Source organism: Doryrhamphus excisus, chromosome 13, assembly GCF_030265055.1.
Source record: "Doryrhamphus excisus isolate RoL2022-K1 chromosome 13, RoL_Dexc_1.0, whole genome shotgun sequence".
NCBI classification, from domain to species: domain Eukaryota; kingdom Metazoa; phylum Chordata; class Actinopteri; order Syngnathiformes; family Syngnathidae; genus Doryrhamphus; species Doryrhamphus excisus.
The window spans coordinates 666,506-684,821 of NC_080478.1; the positions used below are offsets into that span (position 1 = coordinate 666,506).

At 45.3% G+C, this 18,316-nt stretch overlaps 2 non-coding genes across 2 annotated transcripts; one reads left to right on the forward strand and one right to left on the reverse strand.

The window, feature by feature from the left end:
- Nucleotides 1-6,038: 6,038 nt before the first annotated feature.
- On the reverse strand, nucleotides 6,039-6,110 carry trnaq-uug (transfer RNA glutamine (anticodon UUG)). Its single transcript has one exon. It is a non-coding gene; the product is annotated as a tRNA-Gln (tRNA).
- Nucleotides 6,111-6,304: 194 nt separating this feature from the next.
- On the forward strand, nucleotides 6,305-6,377 carry trnav-aac (transfer RNA valine (anticodon AAC)). Its single transcript has one exon. It is a non-coding gene; the product is annotated as a tRNA-Val (tRNA).
- The last annotated feature ends 11,939 nt before the right edge of the window (nucleotides 6,378-18,316 follow it).

An 18,316-nucleotide genomic window follows, 5' to 3' on the forward strand; every position in this document is an offset into this window, starting at 1 on the left:
AAAGGAGCGGGCGAGGGGAGGAGGCCCGCACATGAGCAAGCGGAGGGGGCGTGCAGGCGAGTGGTAAGGCGCTCCACCGCGCCGGCCGACATCCGCCGGGCAGCTCACCCCCGTGAGGGAGAGCCATAGCTCCAAGTCATGGGGAGGCCAAGCACCAGAGCCGAGGAGTTAAGACCAGCGCAAGGCCACCGACGGACCCCACCATCCACCGGGAGGGCCGACCTCCCCCCCGCCCCCAGAACCAGCAGCGCTCCACCCACGTACCGGAGAACCATCCCTGACGAGCCCTAAGGCAAGACTGGGGATGGGCAAAGACAGGGACAGCGATGCAGCAGAGCATAGGACCAGTGGCAGCAGACACCCAAACGCCCAGAAGAGCACCGTCCCCCCCAGCAGGCCCCACTCCGAGGAGCATGTCCCCATGAGCAGGATCAGGCCCCCTCCCAACACACAGCCCGGTCCCCGCAGCAGCCACCACAGCACAGCAACCCCAAGCCACCACCGTAGACTTCAGGCCACCAGCAGCGCGGACCCCACTGCCTGGAGGCCGGTGAACGCCCCCCCAAGGGCACATTGGTGCCCACGACCCAGGACAGACCCAGGGAGGTAGCGCCAACCATGACCCTAGGGCAAGCCAGGCATCAGCTGGTTTGAAATTGACTTTTAATTACTGAAGTGTGTGTGAGGGTTGCCTTGCTTTTATGCTTTTCAGGATGTTCTTTTTCGTTGGCAGGTGCTGAGGGCCCAGAGCGGCAGCGGTTTCCCTGTTGGTCCCCTTTTTTCCCACTTTTGGTTTACTGAGTCACGGATGCAGTGTGGTTTGGATCCCTCCCATTGTGTTACCGCTGTCGTGGTAAGCCCCAGCCCAGGCCTCTTTTCTTTTTGACTCCTCCCATCACCACTTTATTTGTATTATTCATGGTTTGTCACTCATTTTAAGATAATCGTTTAATAAAATAACTACTTTTATCATTGTAAATCACGATCTTGTTCTGTGGGATTTTGGGGATTAATGTAGAGTTTGTGATTGATCAACCTGTTACATCCTGGGGTGAAAGTCCCCAAGTGAAGTTGTCAGCAAACTACCTACCCCGCTCGCTTTGCCACACACGCAGTGACACCACAGCCCCTCCATGCAGGCCAGTGATGCACCCAATCAGTCATCTGGGAAATATGGATTGTGTGTCCAAACTGGGGACAGATGCTTGTGTATACACCTTCAGAGATCAAGCACATGTCCTTGTTCCCATGTTTTTGTAAAAGTAGGAATTGAACGGCTGTGTTTCCACCCAGTTTCGAACCGGGGATCTTTTACATGTGAATGGGGATCAATGGGGAATGGGCTGTGAAGAGGACTGGCGAGGTCACAAAGCAGTTGCCAAACAATGAATCACGACGATGTGTCCAAAGTGGGGGCAGAATGACAATTGTCCAAATTGACTTCTCCTTTGTAGGGAAAATTGTAGTTCATATAACATGTTCCAGAAATAATGGGCTTTTTTTCAACAAAACAAGAAATCACATATGGAAATGAGGCTTGAAAGGTTTAAAAGCCAGCTGTGAAGAAAGCACCTGAGCCAACCTCAGGCACACCTTAATGTCTCAGTGAATTCAAGGTTGGCTGGATGGGCGGGATTTTGAAATTAAGGTCCCTTTTCCAAACTATTTGCCAAGTCACAATGCAAATCAGGATTATGCTGAAAACCGTGCTTGAACCAGGGACCTTTAGATCTTCAGTATAACGCCCTCCCACCTGAGATATTTCAGCTGCTAAAGTGGCTCTCAGTCTGGGCTAAAAGTAGGGCAGTGTGACACTGGGTCTGTGCCACATAAGTTCCTGTGTCCCTGGTCCAGTATGTTGTCATCTTGGGTTGGAATGTCCCCATGCTGGTAACAGGTGGGGAATACAGTCCGTTGATGAGAAAGTGGTGCAGAAAATGGATGGATTTCATTGGTTGAAGTCTCCAGCTACCATAAAATTGTTCATGGTCCACGAGCCTCTGTTTTGAATTCCCCTTTGGCCAATTGACACCACATCAAAGATGGCGGCGCGCACAGACGCAGCGGCTCACGGCTCTCCCTTTCAGTGCTTGAAGACCAGACCTTGAAGACACAGACTGGGACCTATTTCAACATCAGGACCTGGAAACATACACAGTGACAGTACTAGACTATATCAAGTTTTGTATGGGAACTGTGTCTGTGGACAAAGTCATCCGGATTTTTCCAAACCAGAAACCCTGGATGACCAGCCAGGTCCGCTCCCTCCCCAAAGCCTGCGACTCTGCCTTCAGGTCAGGCGACAGAGCTCTGTACAGTACGGCTCGAGCTGACCTGAGAAGAGGAATAAAAACAGCCAAAGCGGACTACAACAGGAGGATAGAGTCCCACCTCTCCAGCAATAGACCACGAGAGGTGTGGCAGGGACTGCAGAGCATCACTAACTTCAGAGGACGTGATGTGATGTCAGGAGACCTGAGCGTGTCTCTGGCAGAGGAACTCAACAGTTTCTTTGCCCGCTTTGAAACACCACAGCCACACTCATCTTCTCCAGCCCTGCCCCCAGCCCCTCCCGGCCCCACGACGACCCCCCCCCCCCCCCCCATTAACTGTAGGAGAGCATGACGTGAGGCGTGTGCTCCAAGCAGTGGACCACAGGAAGGCCCCGGGCCCTGACAGCGTACCTGGAAAGGTTCTCCGAGCATGTGCACACCAGCTGTCCGGAGTCTTCTGCAGGATTTTCAACCTCTCCCTGGCCCAAGCAGTCATCCCCACCTGCCTGAAATCCGCCACAATCATCCCCATCCCGAAAAAGTCACCCACATCCAGCCTCAGTGACTATCGCCCTGTTGCCCTCACATCCATAATCATGAAGTGCTTTGAGAGACTGGTCCTCCAGCACATAAAAGGCTGTCTCCTCCCCCCCACTCGACCCCCACCAGTTTGCATACCGGGCGAACAGATCCACAGAGGACGCCATCGCCATAGCCCTGCACGCGGTGCTGAACCACCTGGAACAACAGCACAGCTATGCCAGGATGCTCTTTGTGGATTACAGCTCGGCCTTCAACACCATCATCCCGGACATCCTAACTACAAAACTGGACACCCTAGGCCTCCCTCCCCTCACATGCAGATGGATCAAGGACTTCCTAACAAACAGACCCCAGACTATGAGATTCGGCCCCCACCTTTCCTCCACCCACAGTCTGAGCACCGGATCACCACAGGGCTGCGTGCTGAACCCCCTCCTGTACTGCCTCTACACACGACTACTACGACTGCAGTCCGGCCCATGAGAGCACTATCGTCGTCAAGTTTGCTGACGACACCACAGTGGTCGGACTGATCTCACAGGGAGACGAGGCAGCTTACAGGGAGGAGGTCCAGAGGCTGACGACCTGGTGCTCCGACAACAACCTAGCCCTGAACACGCACAAAACAAATGGAGATCATCGTGGACTTCAGAAGGAACAGAAGTGACCCGCCCCCCCTCTACATCAATGGCGAGTGTGTGGAAAGGGTCCACACATTCAGGTTCCTGGGAGTCCAGATCTCCGGCGACCTCTCCTGGACAGACAACATCACAGCTGTCAAAAAGAAGGCCCAGCAGTGTCTACACTTCCTGAGAGTCCTCAGGAGGAACAACCCGAACAGGGAGCTGCTACTGGCCTTCTACCACTCGTCCATCCAGAGTCTGCTGACCTACTGCGTTTCCACCTGGTATGGAAGCTGCACTGAGGCGGACAGAGGGAGGCTTCAGAGGACAGTCACGGCAGCGCAGCGCATCATCGGCTGCCCTCTCCCCTCCCTGACGGACATCTACTCCACCCGGTGCCTCAGCAGAGCTCGCAACATCATCAAGGACAATTTACATCCCGGTGCTCAGTTGTTTGACCTGCTGCCCTCCGGCAGACGCTACAGGTGCATCAAGGCGAAAACAAGCAGACTGAGGAACAGCTTCTTCCCAAGAGCCATCACCACCCTGAACTCAGACATACAACGTACCCGGTCATTAGCATAATGTAAATGTGCAATATTTTCCATCACTGCCTCTGTTACTATCTCAATCATATTTATTTATTTAACAACCATTACAATACACTCATATATGACTTTACTCATCTGTATACACCAGACATTATTTGCACTATGACCCATTGATCATTGCACTAAAATTTATTAAATATCACTAGTTTGATGGTTATTATAAGATAAGGTTAGGGTTAGGGTATATAGGCCTTTATTCATCCGTCAGTGGGGAAATTTGCATATTTATGGTTACCATAATGTCATTATGTGGTTACATCACCTTATACTTCTGTATGTGTAAAAAAAATACCAAGAAGGCAGGAAGTGACCAAAAGTAACAGTTATGGACTGTAAAGTAATAGATGGAGAGGTAGGATTCAATGAGCTTTGCTTTTTCCTACTCCTTTTGGACATGTGGAACTGGGAACTGATTATGGGATGTATTCCCTTGTATGTTGATGCATGTTGAAATCAAATGAAACCACATTGTAGAAACATGATGGTAACAGGGCTACTGAGAAAAACTACTTTATACCTTTAAAATAAAATACATTCAACCTTTTCCATCAAGGCCTGTCAACAGTGGAACTCAACAGAAATCAAATGAACCCCTGATATGAAACTATTGATGAGAAAGGTTGAGTCTTAAAAGAAAAACAAAGTTGTACATTAGTCCTGATCATTGCTACTCACTTCAAAACGGCCAAACTAAAGGTTATTTCCCACACAAGTTTCTCACGACCCCCAGTCGAGTTGTTTTTAAAACAAAAAAAACGTATGCCCCCGCTGTATATATTGTATTTATTGTCTCCTTTATATTACAGTGTCTCATAGATCTCTCAACCACTGTATATCTTACAGCGCGTCGTAGATCTCGTACTCCTACGAGACTCATCTTGAGGCCGTGGTGGGTGGGAGTCAAACTGCTAATGCCTACAGTTGTTTTTTTCAACATGTGGCAGATATTTGGCAGATATTCATATAATATTCATATATCAGTCAACTACGTTGTAATTACAACTGCGTTGGGCACTGGATGATCAACAAGTCAGTGGGGGGTATGTTGCTGAATCTCCGGGGTGTGTTTAATTACAACTTCGTTGACGTTGTGCGCTGGATAATACAAGATAGTGGGTGTATGTTTGACAGGATAGTGGGGGTATGTTCGACAGGATAGTGGGGGTATGTTGCTGAATCTCCGGGGTACGTTTGGTTTGAAGCTAAGGGGGCGTGTTCGTGGAAGCTAAGGCGTGTGTTGATTGGCTGATTTGAAGCTAAGAGGCGTGTCGGTGGGTGGCTCTTAGGCTAAGGTTGAGGGTTCGACGGTGATTCTATCACACTTTATGCCCCGCACACTGGCTGGATGGACCGCCGGAGGATCTGCGAGGTAATGTAGGAATTATTTCTTTAATTCAAGAATGTATTTTTTAATTTTGATATTCATTTGTTTAATTTAAACAAGGTTAAGAAAAAAGAGGGTAGAGGGGGGCAAGACACACACACACGTGCATATGTCAAGCCAACTCCAATGTTTAATCCGAATTATCCTTTGATTTCCGGTGTTTTTGATTCTCGGCCTTTGCCGGGTGATGACATCATATCCTGATACAGCTGCGGCGGCGGCAGGTGCGATGCTACCCTGGGGGTTGTAAGTCACATGACGATGGCGTCATAGCAACAACCAAGGAAACCATGTCGCACCTGGGGGTCGTCAATCAAATTTTGACAGGGTGGAAAGAACATACCAGGGGTCAAAAGGTCAAGTGGTCCCCGGGGGGTCATAAATCACAAATCTTGACTACAACCCCATTCTATTTCTCTCTCACATCTTGCCAGCTGATCCTTGACATCAGCTGTCACAGACATTTGCATCATTTGGGGAACTCATCCTGATCCACGGTTACCACTTATTTGTATTTGAACTCAAATCAACAAGTAAAAAAGTAATCATACACTAACTGGTAAAGGAAGACACAGTCCAAACACTTGATTGCTGCAGGGCAAGTTGGTTCCACCAAGACTTGAACTTGGATCACTGGATTCAAAGTCCAGAGTGCTAACCATTACACCATGGAACCTGCAAGGGTGCCGACATCGTCGGGTCCTGAAGTACAACCTGTCAGATTACTTCACTGATCCTGTAGTTTTGGGAATTGTGTTGAAAAAAAAGTCATAAGCAGGACCAAGGGCGGGGATCCCTGATTGAAATCCCAAAGCTGGCATTTTCCTTGTCCTTGCTTTGCCAGTCCCCTTAAATACCCCTTTTATGCAGGTTTCCATAGTGTAGTGGTTATCACGTTTGCCTAACATGCAAAAGGTCCCCAGTTTGAAACTGGGTGGAAACATGGCCTTTCAGCTCCTTCTTTTACAAAAAAATCAAGGTGACAAATGGGAACAAGGATATGTGCTTGATCTCTGAAGGTGTGCACACGAGCATAATGTATTTCAAGAAACCTTTGTGGTAAAAATCTTCTCCATATATGGCACATGTGTGCCACGTCCGAAAAAGCACTCCACTCGCTCAGAGAAGAAGGGTTAGGGTTAGGATTAGGGTTAGGGTTAGGGTTAGGGTTAGGGTTAGGGTTAGGTTAAGGGTTAGGTTAAGGGTTAGGGTTAGGGTTAGGGTTAGGGTTAGGGTTAGGGTTAGGGTTAGGATTAGGGTTAGGGTTAGGGTTAGGTTAAGGGTTAGGGTTAGGGTTAGGGTTAGGGTTAGGGTTAGGGTTAGGGTTAGGGCTAGGGTTAGGGTTAGGGTTAGATAGATAGATAGACTCCCTTTATTGTCATTGCACAAAAACACAGTAGGGAAATTGCCAACGAAATGTCGTTGCCTGGCTCCCATATAATAACAGACACAAAAGAAGATAAGTAATAATAAATAATAATAATAATAATGTGGAGAATAAATAGATAGAATAGACACCAAATATGAACAACATAATGTAAAGTGCAGCGTGAACAGTAAATTGCCCAAATAATTTAAATAATTTAAATAAATAATAATAGTGTAAGTAAAGGTAGAGGGGCTTATTTGGCATTCAGCAGTCTGATGGCCAGGGGGAAGTAGCTGTCTCTGAACCTGGTCGTCCTACAGCGGATGCTGCAGAGCCTTCTCCCCGATGCCAGGCGAGAGAACAGTCCATGCTGGGGGTGTGTGGGGTCAGAGCAGATCCGATGGGCTCTAGATACACACCGGCTGTTTGCTATGTCCTTAATGGGGGGGAGCTGGGTCCCGATGATCTTCTCCGCTGTCCTCACCACTCTCTGCAGTAACATCCAGTCTGAGGCCTTGCAGCTCCCAGACCAGACTGAGTTGCAGTTGGTCAGCAGGCTCTCGATGGTCCCTCTGTAGAAGGTGGTAAGGAGAGGAGGGGAGAGGGAGGCTCTTCTCATCCGCCGCAGGAAGTGCAGTCGCTGCTGTGCCTTCTTCGCCAGAGCGGAGGTGTGGAGTGACCAGCCGAGGTTGTCCGTGATATGCACCCCCAAGTACTTGGTTGTGTTCACAACTTCTACGGCTGTGTCGTTGATGCTGAGTGGAGTGTGGCTGGGTCTGGATCTCCTGAAGTCGACGATGATCTCCTTTGTTTTGTCAACATTCAGGATCAGGTTGTTCGCCTTGCACCAATCTACAAGGTGTCGCACTTCCTCCCTGTAAGCCAGTTCGTTGTTGTCCTGAATGAGGCCCACAACTGTTGTGTCGTCCGCGTACTTCAGGATATGGTTGCTGCTGTACTTGGGGCGACAGTCATGGGTCTAGGGTAAACAACAGGGGGCTCAGAACACATCCCTGGGGTGAGCCGGTGTTCAGGGAGATGACACTGGATGTGTTGTTGCCCACTCTGACATACTGGGTTCTATCTGTGAGGAAGTTAAGGTTAAGGGTTAGGGTTAGGGCTAGGGTTTTGGCACTTATGGAACACATTTAGTGTGATGTGCTTTATGGCACATGTGTGCCACGTCCAAAAAAGCACTCCACTCGCTCAGAGAAGAAGGGTTAGGGTTAGGGTTAGGGTTAGGATTAGGATTAGGATTAGGGTTAGGGTTAGGGTTAGGGTTAGGGTCAGGGTTAGGGTAGGGTAGGGTTGGGGTTAGGGTTAGGGTTAGGGTTAGGTTAAAGGTTAGGGTTAGGGTTTTGCCACTTATGGAACACATTTAGTGTGATGCGCTTTATTGCTTGGCACACACAACCATTGTTCGAAAATGCACTTTATTCACTCTCAAACACATTATGAGCAAAAGATGATACGGGGGTCATAGTGAGCCAGCGGAAGGTGCAACAGTTTCATGGGGCTGAGAAGCACTGCTGTGGAGTTAGAGCAAAAATGAGAAAAAGTGTTTCACTCGCTGTGATAATGTATTTCAAGCACCCTATAGGCTTTGTGGTAAAAATCTTCTCCATATAGGCACATGTGTGCCACGTCCAAAAAAGCACTCCACTCGCTCAGAGAAGAAGGGTTAGGGTTAGGGTTAGGGTTAGGGTTAGGGTTAGGGCTAGGGCTAGGGCTAGGTTTAGGTTTAGGGTAAGGGTTAGGTTAAGGCTTAGGGTTAGGGTTAGGGTTAGGGTTAGGGTTAGAAAAAGCCTATAGGTTGCTTGAAATACATTATCACAGCGAGAGAAACACATTTTCTCATTTTAGCTGTAACTCCACAGCAGTGCTTCTCAGCCACACGAAACTGTTGCAGATAGAAGGGGATGAGAAGCTGCGTCAGGCACACTTGGAATGAGCCTCCTGGCACCTTCCGCTGGTTTACAATGACGCGCCGTATCATCCTTTGCTCACAATGTATTTGAGAGCGAATAAAGTGCTTTTTTGAACAACGGTTGTGTGAGCCAAGCAATAAAGCACATCACACTAATTGTGTTCCATAAGTGCCAAAACGCTTTTCTCTGAGCGAGTGGAGTGCTTTTTTGGACGTGGCACACATGTGCCATATATGGAGAAAATTTTTACCACAAAGCCTATAGGTTGCTTGAAATACATTATCACAGCGAGAGAAACACATTTTCTCATTTTAGCTGTAACTCCACAGCAGTGCTTCTCAGCCACAAGAAACTGTTGCAGATAGAACGGGATGAGAAGCTGCGTCAGGCACATTTGGAATGAGCCTCCTGGCACCTTCCGCTGGTTTACAATGACGCGCCGTATCATCCTTTGCTCACAATGTATTTGAGAGCGAATAAAGTGCTTTTTTGAACAACGGTTGTGTGAGCCAAGCAATAAAGCACATCACACTAAATGTGTTCCATAAGTGCCAAAACGCTTTTCTCTGAGCGAGTGGAGTGCTTTTTTGGACGTGGCACACATGTGCCATATATGGAGAAAATTTTTACCACAAAGCCTATAGGTTGCTTGAAATACATTATCACAGCGAGAAAAACACATTTTCTCATTTTAGCTGTAACTCCACAGCAGTGCTTCTCAGCCACACGAAACTGTTGCAGATAGAAGGGGATGAGAAGCTGCGTCAGGCACACTTGGAATGAGCCTCCTGGCACCTTCCGCTGGTTTACAATGACGCGCCGTATCATCCTTTGCTCACAATGTATTTGAGAGCGAATAAAGTGCTTTTTTGAACAACGGTTGTGTGAGCCAAGCAATAAAGCACATCACACTAAATGTGTTCCATAAGTGCCAAAACGCTTTTCTCTGAGCGAGTGGAGTGCTTTTTTGGACGTGGCACACATGTGCCATATATGGAGAAAATTTTTACCACAAAGCCTATAGGTTGCTTGAAATACATTATCACAGCGAGAGAAACACATTTTCTCATTATGGACTGGCTCAGTAGCCAGCCCATATTGTTATTGCTTGTGGTGTTTAGTTATGGACTGGCTCAGTAGCCAGCCCATAGACTGCTACTTGCAGTAGCAGTCTATGGGCTGGCTACTGAGCCAGCCCATATTGTTATTGCTGTTTAGTTATTATTCCGTATATCTTAATCTTCCACTTTTTGCGCGCGTAATGCGGCCAAAACCGCAAGATGGACCCCCACACATGTTACACCGCCGGAAACGTGGCGCTCGGGACTACAGCGGTATTTAATTTTTGGAAAGTTTAGTGTAACCATGGCGACGCTATTAACGAAAACGTTAAAAAATGGGCCACTTGATTAGGGAATCGCTGTTCTATTTTTAGAACAGCACATAGAAAACTAGAAAATTCCCGCGGAAATTTTGATGGACTGGCCACCTGTGCTGTGAACCTCGGGCCCGGTGGGCCAACGGCTACCGCGGTAGCACCTAGCAAGAAAGCCTCAAGTACGGAAAAAGTTGATGCAGTCCCATAGTGTCCCCACATCATGCCAAGTGTGTAATTGCCTTTAAACTTGAGTAAATTAGCTTAAATGCTAACATGCTAACAATCATTATGCTAGCACCTAGCAAGAGAGCCTCAAGTTTAGAAAGTGCCAAGGTTGTCCTATAACCTCCCTACATCATGCCATGTGTGTATTTGCCTTTAAATGTGAGTAAATTAGCTTAAATGCTAACATGCTAACAGTTATCATGCTAGCACCTAGCAAGAGAGCTTCAAGTTTAGAAAGTGCCAAGGTTGTCCTATAACCTCCCTATATCATGCCATGTGTGTATTTGCCTTTAGACATGAGTAAATTAGTTTAAATGCTAACATGCTAGCACCTAGCAAGACAGCCTTAAGTTTAAAAACTGCCAAGGATGTCCTATGACGTCCCTGCATCATGCATGTGTGTATTTGCCTTTAAACGTGAGCAAATTAGCTTAAATGCTAACATGCTAACAGTCATCATGCTAGCACCTAGCAAGAGAGTCCCAAGTTTAGAAAGTGCCAAGGTTGTCCTATCACCTCCCTACATCATGCCATGTGTGTATTTGCCTTTAAACATGAGTAAATTAGCTTAAATGCTAACATGCTAACAATCATTATGCTAGCACCTAGCAAGAGAGCCTCAAGTTTAGAAAGTGCCAAGGTTGTCCTATAACCTCCCTACATCATGCCATGTGTGTATTTGCCTTTAGACATGAGTAAATTAGCTTAAATGCTAACATGCTAACGGCTACCATGCTAGCACCTAGCAAGAGAGCATCAAGTTGAGAAAGTGCCAAGGTTGTCCTATAACCTCCCCACATCATGTCATGTGTGTATTTGCATTTAAACATGAGTAAATTAGCTTAAATGCTAACATGCTAACAATCATTATGCTAGCACCTAGCAAGAGAGCCTCAAGTTTAGAAAGTGCCAAGGTTGTCCTATAACCTCCCTACACCATGCCATATGTGTATTTGCCTGAAGACATGAGTAAATTAGCTTAAATGCTAACATGCTAACGGCTACCATGCTAGCACCTAGCAAGAGAGCATCAAGTTGAGAAAGTGCCAAGGTTGTCCTATAACCTCCCTACATCATGCCATGTGTGTATTTGCCTTTAGACATGAGTAAATTAGCTTAAATGCTAACATGCTAACGGCTACCATGCTAGCACCGAGCAAGAGGGTTTCAAGTTTACAAAGTGCCAAGGTTGTCCTATAACCTCCCTACATCATGCCATGTGTATATTTGCCTTTAAACGTGAGTAAATTAGCTTAGATGCTAACATGCTAACAGTTATCATGCTAGCACCTAGCAAGAGAGCCTCAAGTTTAGAAAGCGCCAAGGTTGTCCTATAACCTCCCTACACCATGCCATGTGTGTATTTGCCTGAAGACATGAGTAAATTAGCTTAAATGCTAACATGCTAACGGCTACCATGCTAGCACCTAGCAAGAGAGCATCAAGTTGAGAAAGTGCCAAGGTTGTCCTATAACCTCCCTACATCATGCCATGTGTGTATTTGCCTTTAGACATGAGTAAATTAGCTTAAATGCTAACATGCTAACGGCTACCATGCTAGCACCTAGCAAGAATGTTTCAAGTTTACAAAGTGCCAAGGTTGTCCTATAACCTCCCTATATCATGCCATGTGTGTATTTGCCTTTAAACGTGAGTAAATTAGCTTAGATGCTAACATGCTAACAGTTATCATGCTAGCACCTACCAAGAGAGCCTCAAGTTTAGAAAGTGCCAAGGTTGTCCTATAACCTCCCTACACCATGCCATATGTGTATTTGCCTGAAGACATGAGTAAATTAGCTTAAATGCTAACATGCTAACGGCTACCATGCTAGCACCTAGCAAGAGGGTTTCAAGTTTACAAAGTGCCAAGGTTGTCCTATAACCTCCCTATATCATGCCATGTGTGTATTTGCCTTTAAACGTGAGTAAATTAGCTTAAATGCTAACATGCTAACGGCTACCATGCTAGCACCTAGCAAGAGAGCCTCAAGTTTAGAAAGTGCCAAGGTTGTCCTATAACCTCCCTACATCATGCCATGTGTGTATTTGCCTTTAAACGTGAGTAAATTGTCTTAAATGCTAACATGCTAACAGTTATCATGCTAGCACCTAGCAAGAGAGCCTCAAGTTTAGAAAGTGCCAAGGTTGTCCTATAACCTCCCTACATCATGCCATGTGTGTATTTGCCTTTAGACATGAGTAAATTAGCTTTAATGCTAACATGCTAACAATCATTATGCTAGCACCTAGCAAGAGAGCCTCAAGTTTAGAAAGTGCCAAGGTTGTCCTATAACCTCCCTACACCATGCCATATGTGTATTTGCCTGAAGACATGAGTAAATTAGCTTAAATGCTAACATGCTAACGGCTACCATGCTAGCACCTAGCAAGAGGGTTTCAAGTTTACAAAGTGCCAAGGTTGTCCTATAACCTCCCTATATCATGCCATGTGTGTATTTGCCTTTAAACGTGAGTAAATTAGCTTAAATGCTAACATGCTAACAGTTATCATGCTAGCACCTAGCAAGAGAGCCTCAAGTTTAGAAAGTGCCAAGGTTGCCCTATAACCTCCCTACATCATGCCATGTGTGTATTTGCCTTTAGACATGAGTAAATTAGCTTAAATGCTAACATGCTAGCACCTAGCAAGACAGCCTTAAGTTTAGAAACTGCCAAGGATGTCCTATGACGTCCCTGCATCATGCATGTGTGTATTTGCCTTTAAACGTGAGCAAATTAGCTTAAATGCTAACATGCTAACAGTCATCATGCTAGCACCTAGCAAGAGAGTCCCAAGTTTAGAAAGTGCCAAGGTTGTCCTATCACCTCCCTACATCATGCCATGTGTGTATTTGCCTTTAAACGTGAGTAAATTAGCTTAAATGCTAACATGCTAACAATCATTATGCTAGCACCTAGCAAGAGAGCCTCAAGTTTAGAAAGTGCCAAGGTTGTCCTATAACCTACCTACATCATGCCATGTGTGTATTTGCCTTTAGACATGAGTAAATTAGCTTAAATGTTAACATGCTAACGGCTACCACGCTAGCACCTAGCAAGAGAGCATCAAGTTGAGAAAGTGCCAAGGTTGTCCTATAGCCTCCCTACATCATGCCATGTGTGTATTTGCCTTTAGACATGAGTAAATTAGCTTAAATGCTAACATGCTAACGGCTACCATGTTAGCACCTAGCAAGAGGGTTTCAAGTTTACAAAGTGCCAAGGTAGTCCTATAACCTCCCTATATCATGCCATGTGTGTATTTGCCTTTAAACGTGAGTAAATTAGCTTAGATGCTAACATGCTAACAGTTATCATGCTAGCACCTAGCAAGAGAGCCTCAAGTTTAGAAAGCGCCAAGGTTGTCCTATAACCTCCCTACACCATGCCATGTGTGTATTTGTCTGAATACATGAGTAAATTAGCTTAAATGCTAACATGCTAACGGCTAACATGCTATCACCTAGCAAGAGAGTTTCAAGTTTACAAAGTGCCAAGGTTGTCCTTCAACCTCCCTATATCATGCCATGTGTGTATATGCCTTTAAACGTGAGTAAATTAGCTTAAATGCTAACATGCTAACAGTTATCATGCTAGCACCTAGCAAGAGACCCTCAAGTTTAGAAAGTGCCAAGGTTGTCCTATAACCTCCCTACATCATGCCATGTGTGTATTTGCCTTTAGACATGAGTAAATTAGCTTAAATGCTAACATGCTAACGGCTAACATGCTAGCACCTAGCAAGACAGCCTCAAGTTTAGAAACTGCCAAGGATGTCCTATAACGTCCCTGCATCATGCATATGTGTATTTGCCTTTAAACATGAGCAAATTAGCTTAAATGCTAACATGCTAACAGTCATCATGCTAGCACCTAGCAAGAGAGTCCCAAGTTTAGAAAGTGCCAAGGTTGTCCTATAACATCCCTACATCATGCCATGTGTGTATTTGCCTTTAGACATGAGTAAATTAGCTTAAATGCTAACATGCTAACGGCTAACATGCTAGCACCTAGCAAGACAGCCTCAAGTTTAGAAACTACCAAGGTTGTCCTATAACCTCCCCACATCATGTCATGTGTGTATTTGCCTTTAAACGTGAGTAAATTAGCTTAAATGCTAACATGCTAACAATCATTATGCTAGCACCTAGCAAGACAGCCTCAAGTTTAGAAAGTGCCAAGGTTGTCCTATAACCTCCCTACACCATGCCATATGTGTATTTGCCTGAAGACATGAGTAAATTAGCTTAAATGCTAACATGCTAACGGCTACCATGTTAGCACCTAGCAAGAGGGTTTCAAGTTTAGAAAGTGCCAAGGTTGTCCTATAACCTCCCTACATCATGCCATGTGTGTATTTGCCTTTAGACATGAGTAAATTAGCTTAAATGCTAACATGCTAACGGCTAACATGCTAGCACCTAGCAAGAGAGCCTCAAGTTTAGAAACTGCCAAGGTTGTCCTATGACCTCCCTACATCATGCCATGTGTGTATTTGCCTTTAGACATGAGTAAATTAGCTTAAATGCTAACATGCTAACATGCTAGCAATTAGCATTTAGCCACAGAGAGAGTTCAGACGTTTATCTCAAAAATGAGCCATCAATCACGTTTCTACGTGGCCGTATGGCTGAGCTAAAAGGCTGTGAAAAGTCTGTAAATTCTCGTTTTCTATGTGCTGTTCTAAAAATAGAACAGCGATTCCCTAATCAAGTGGCCCATTTTTAACATTTTCGTTAATAGCGTCGCCATGGTTACACAAAACTTTCCAAAAATTAAATACCGCTGTAGTCCCGAGCGCCACGTTTCCGGCGGTGTAACATGTGTGGGGGTCCTTCTTGCGGTTTTGGCCGCATTACGCGCGCAAAAAGTGGAAGATTAAGATATACGGAATAATAACTAAACAGCAATAACAATATGGGCTGGCTCAGTAGCCAGCCCATAGACTGCTACTGCAAGTAGCAGTCTATGGGCTGGCTACTGAGCCAGTCCATAATAATAACTAAACAGCAATAACAATATGGGCTGGCTCAGTAGCCAGCCCATAGACTGCTACTGCAAGTAGCAGTCTATGGGCTGGCTACTGGGCCAGTCCATAATAACTAGAAAATTCCCGCGGAAATTTTGATGGACTGGCCACCTGTGCTGTGAACCTCGGGCCCGGTGCGCCAACGGCTACCGCGGTAGCACCTAGCAAGAAAGCCTCAAGTACGGAAAAAGTTGATGCAGTCCCATAGTGTCCCCACATCATGCCAAGTGTGTAATTGCCTTTAAACTTGAGTAAATTAGCTTAAATGCTAACATGCTAACAATCATTATGCTAGCACCTAGCAAGAGAGCCTCAAGTTTAGAAAGTGCCAAGGTTGTCCTATAACCTCCCTACATCATGCCATGTGTGTATTTGCCTTTAAACATGAGTAAATTAGCTTAAATGCTAACATGCTAACAGTTATCATGCTAGCACCTAGCAAGAGAGCCTCAAGTTTAGAAAGTGCCAAGGTTGTCCTATAACCTCCCTACATCATGCCATTTGTGTATTTGCCTTTAGACATGAGTAAATTAGCTTAATTGCTAACATGCTAGCACCTAGCAAGACAGCCTTAAGTTTAGAAAGTGCCAAGGTTGTCCTATAACCTCCCTACATCATGCCATGTGTGTATTTGCCTTTAGACATGAGTAAATTAGCTTAAATGCTAACGTGCTAACGGCTACCATGCTAGCACCTAGCAAGAGGGCCTCAAGTTTAGAAAGTGCCAAGGTTGTCCTATAACCTCCCTCCATCATGTCATGTGTGCATTTGCCTGTAGACATGAGTAAAGTAGCTTAAATGCTAACATGCTAACGGCTACCATGCTAGCACCTAGCAAGAGGGCCTTAAGTTTAGAAACTGCCAAGGTTGTCCTATAACCTCCCCACATCATGCCATGTGTGTATTTGCCTTTAAACGTGAGTAAATTAGCTTATATGCTAACACGCTAACAGTCATTATGCTAGCACCTAGCAAGAGAGCCTCAAGTTTAAAAAGTGCCAAGGATGTCCTATAACGTCCCTGCATCATGCATGTGTGTATTTGCCTTTAAACATGAGCAAATTAGCTTAAATGCTAACATGCTAACAGTCATCATGCTAGCACCTAGCAAGAGAGTCCCAAGTTTAGAAAGTGCCAAGGGTGTCCTATAACCTCCCTACATCATGCCATGTGTGTATTTGCATTTAGACATGAGTAAATTAGCTTAAATGCTAACACGCTAACGGCTAACATGCTAGCACCTAGCAAGAGAGTTTCAAGTTTACAAAGTGGAAAGGTTGTCCTTCAACCTCCCTATATCATGCCATGTGTGTATTTGCCTTTAAACGTGAGTAAATTAGCTTAAATGCTAACATGCTAACAGTTATCATGCTAGCACCTAGCAAGAGACCCTCAAGTTTAGAAAGTGCCAAGGTTGTCCTATAACCTCCCTACATCATGCCATGTGTGTATTTTCCTTTAGACATGAGTAAATTAGCTTAAATGCTAACATGCTAACGGCTAACATGCTAGCACCTAGCAAGACAGCCTCAAGTTTAGAAACTACCAAGGTTGTCCTATAACCTCCCCACATCATGTCATGTGTGTATTTGCCTTTAAACGTGAGTAAATTAGCTTAAATGCTAACATGCTAACAATCATTATGCTAGCACCTAGCAAGAGAGCCTCAAGTTTAGAAAGTGCCAAGGTTGTCCTATAACCTCCCTACACCATGCCATATGTGTATTTGCCTTTAAACATGACTAAATTAGCTTAAATGCTAACATGCTAACGGCTACCATGCTAGCACCTAGCAAGAGAGCCTCAAGTTTAGAAACTGCTAAGGTTGTCCTATAACCTCCCTACATCATGCCATGTGTGCAATTGCCTTTAAACGTGAGAAAATTAGCTTAAATGCTAACATGCTAACGGGTCCATGCTAGCACCTAGCAAGAGAGCCTCAAGTTTAGAAACTGCCAAGGTTGTCCTAGAACCTCCCTGCATCATGCCATGGGTGTATTTGCCTTTAAACATGAGTAAATTAGCTTAAATGCTAACATGCTAACATGCTAACAATTAGCATTTAGCCACAGAGAGAGTTCAGAAGTTTATCTAAAAAATGAGCCATCAACCACGTTTCTACGTGGCCGTATGGCTGAGCTACAAGGCTGTGAAATGTCTGTAAATTCTCGTTTTCTCTGGAATGCGGCTGTTCTAAAAATAGAATTCTGTACCTAATCAACTGGCCCATTTTTAAACGTTTCGGTTAATAGCGTCGCCATGGTTACACAAAACGTTCCAAAAAATAAATACCGCTGTAGTCCCGAGCGTCACGATTCCGACGGTGTAACATGTGTGGGGGTCCTTCTTGCGGTTTTGGCCGCATTACGCGCAAAAAAAGTGGAAGATTAAGATATAAGAATAACTAGAAAATTCCCGCGGAAATTTTGATGGACTGGCCACCTGTGCTGTGAACCTCGGGCCCGGTGGGCCAACGGCTACCGCGGTAGCACCTAGCAAGAAAGCCTCAAGTACGGAAAAAGTTGATGCAGTCCCATAGTGTCCCCACATCATGCCAAGTGTGTAATTGCCTTTAAACTTGAGTAAATTAGCTTAAATGCTAACATGCTAACAATCATTATGCTAGCACCTAGCAAGAGAGCCTCAAGTTTAGAAACTGCCAAGGTTGTCCTATAACCTCCCTACATCATGCCATGTGTGTATTTGCCTTTAGACATGAGTAAATTAGCTTAAATGCTAACATGCTAGCACCTAGCAAGACAGCCTTAAGTTTAGAAACTGCCAAGGATGTCCTATGACGTCCCTGCATCATGCATGTGTGTATTTGCCTTTAAACGTGAGCAAATTAGCTTAAATGCTAACATGCTAACAGTCATCATGCTAGCACCTAGCAAGAGAGTCCCAAGTTTAGAAAGTGTCAAGGTTGTCCTATCACCTCCCTACATCATAC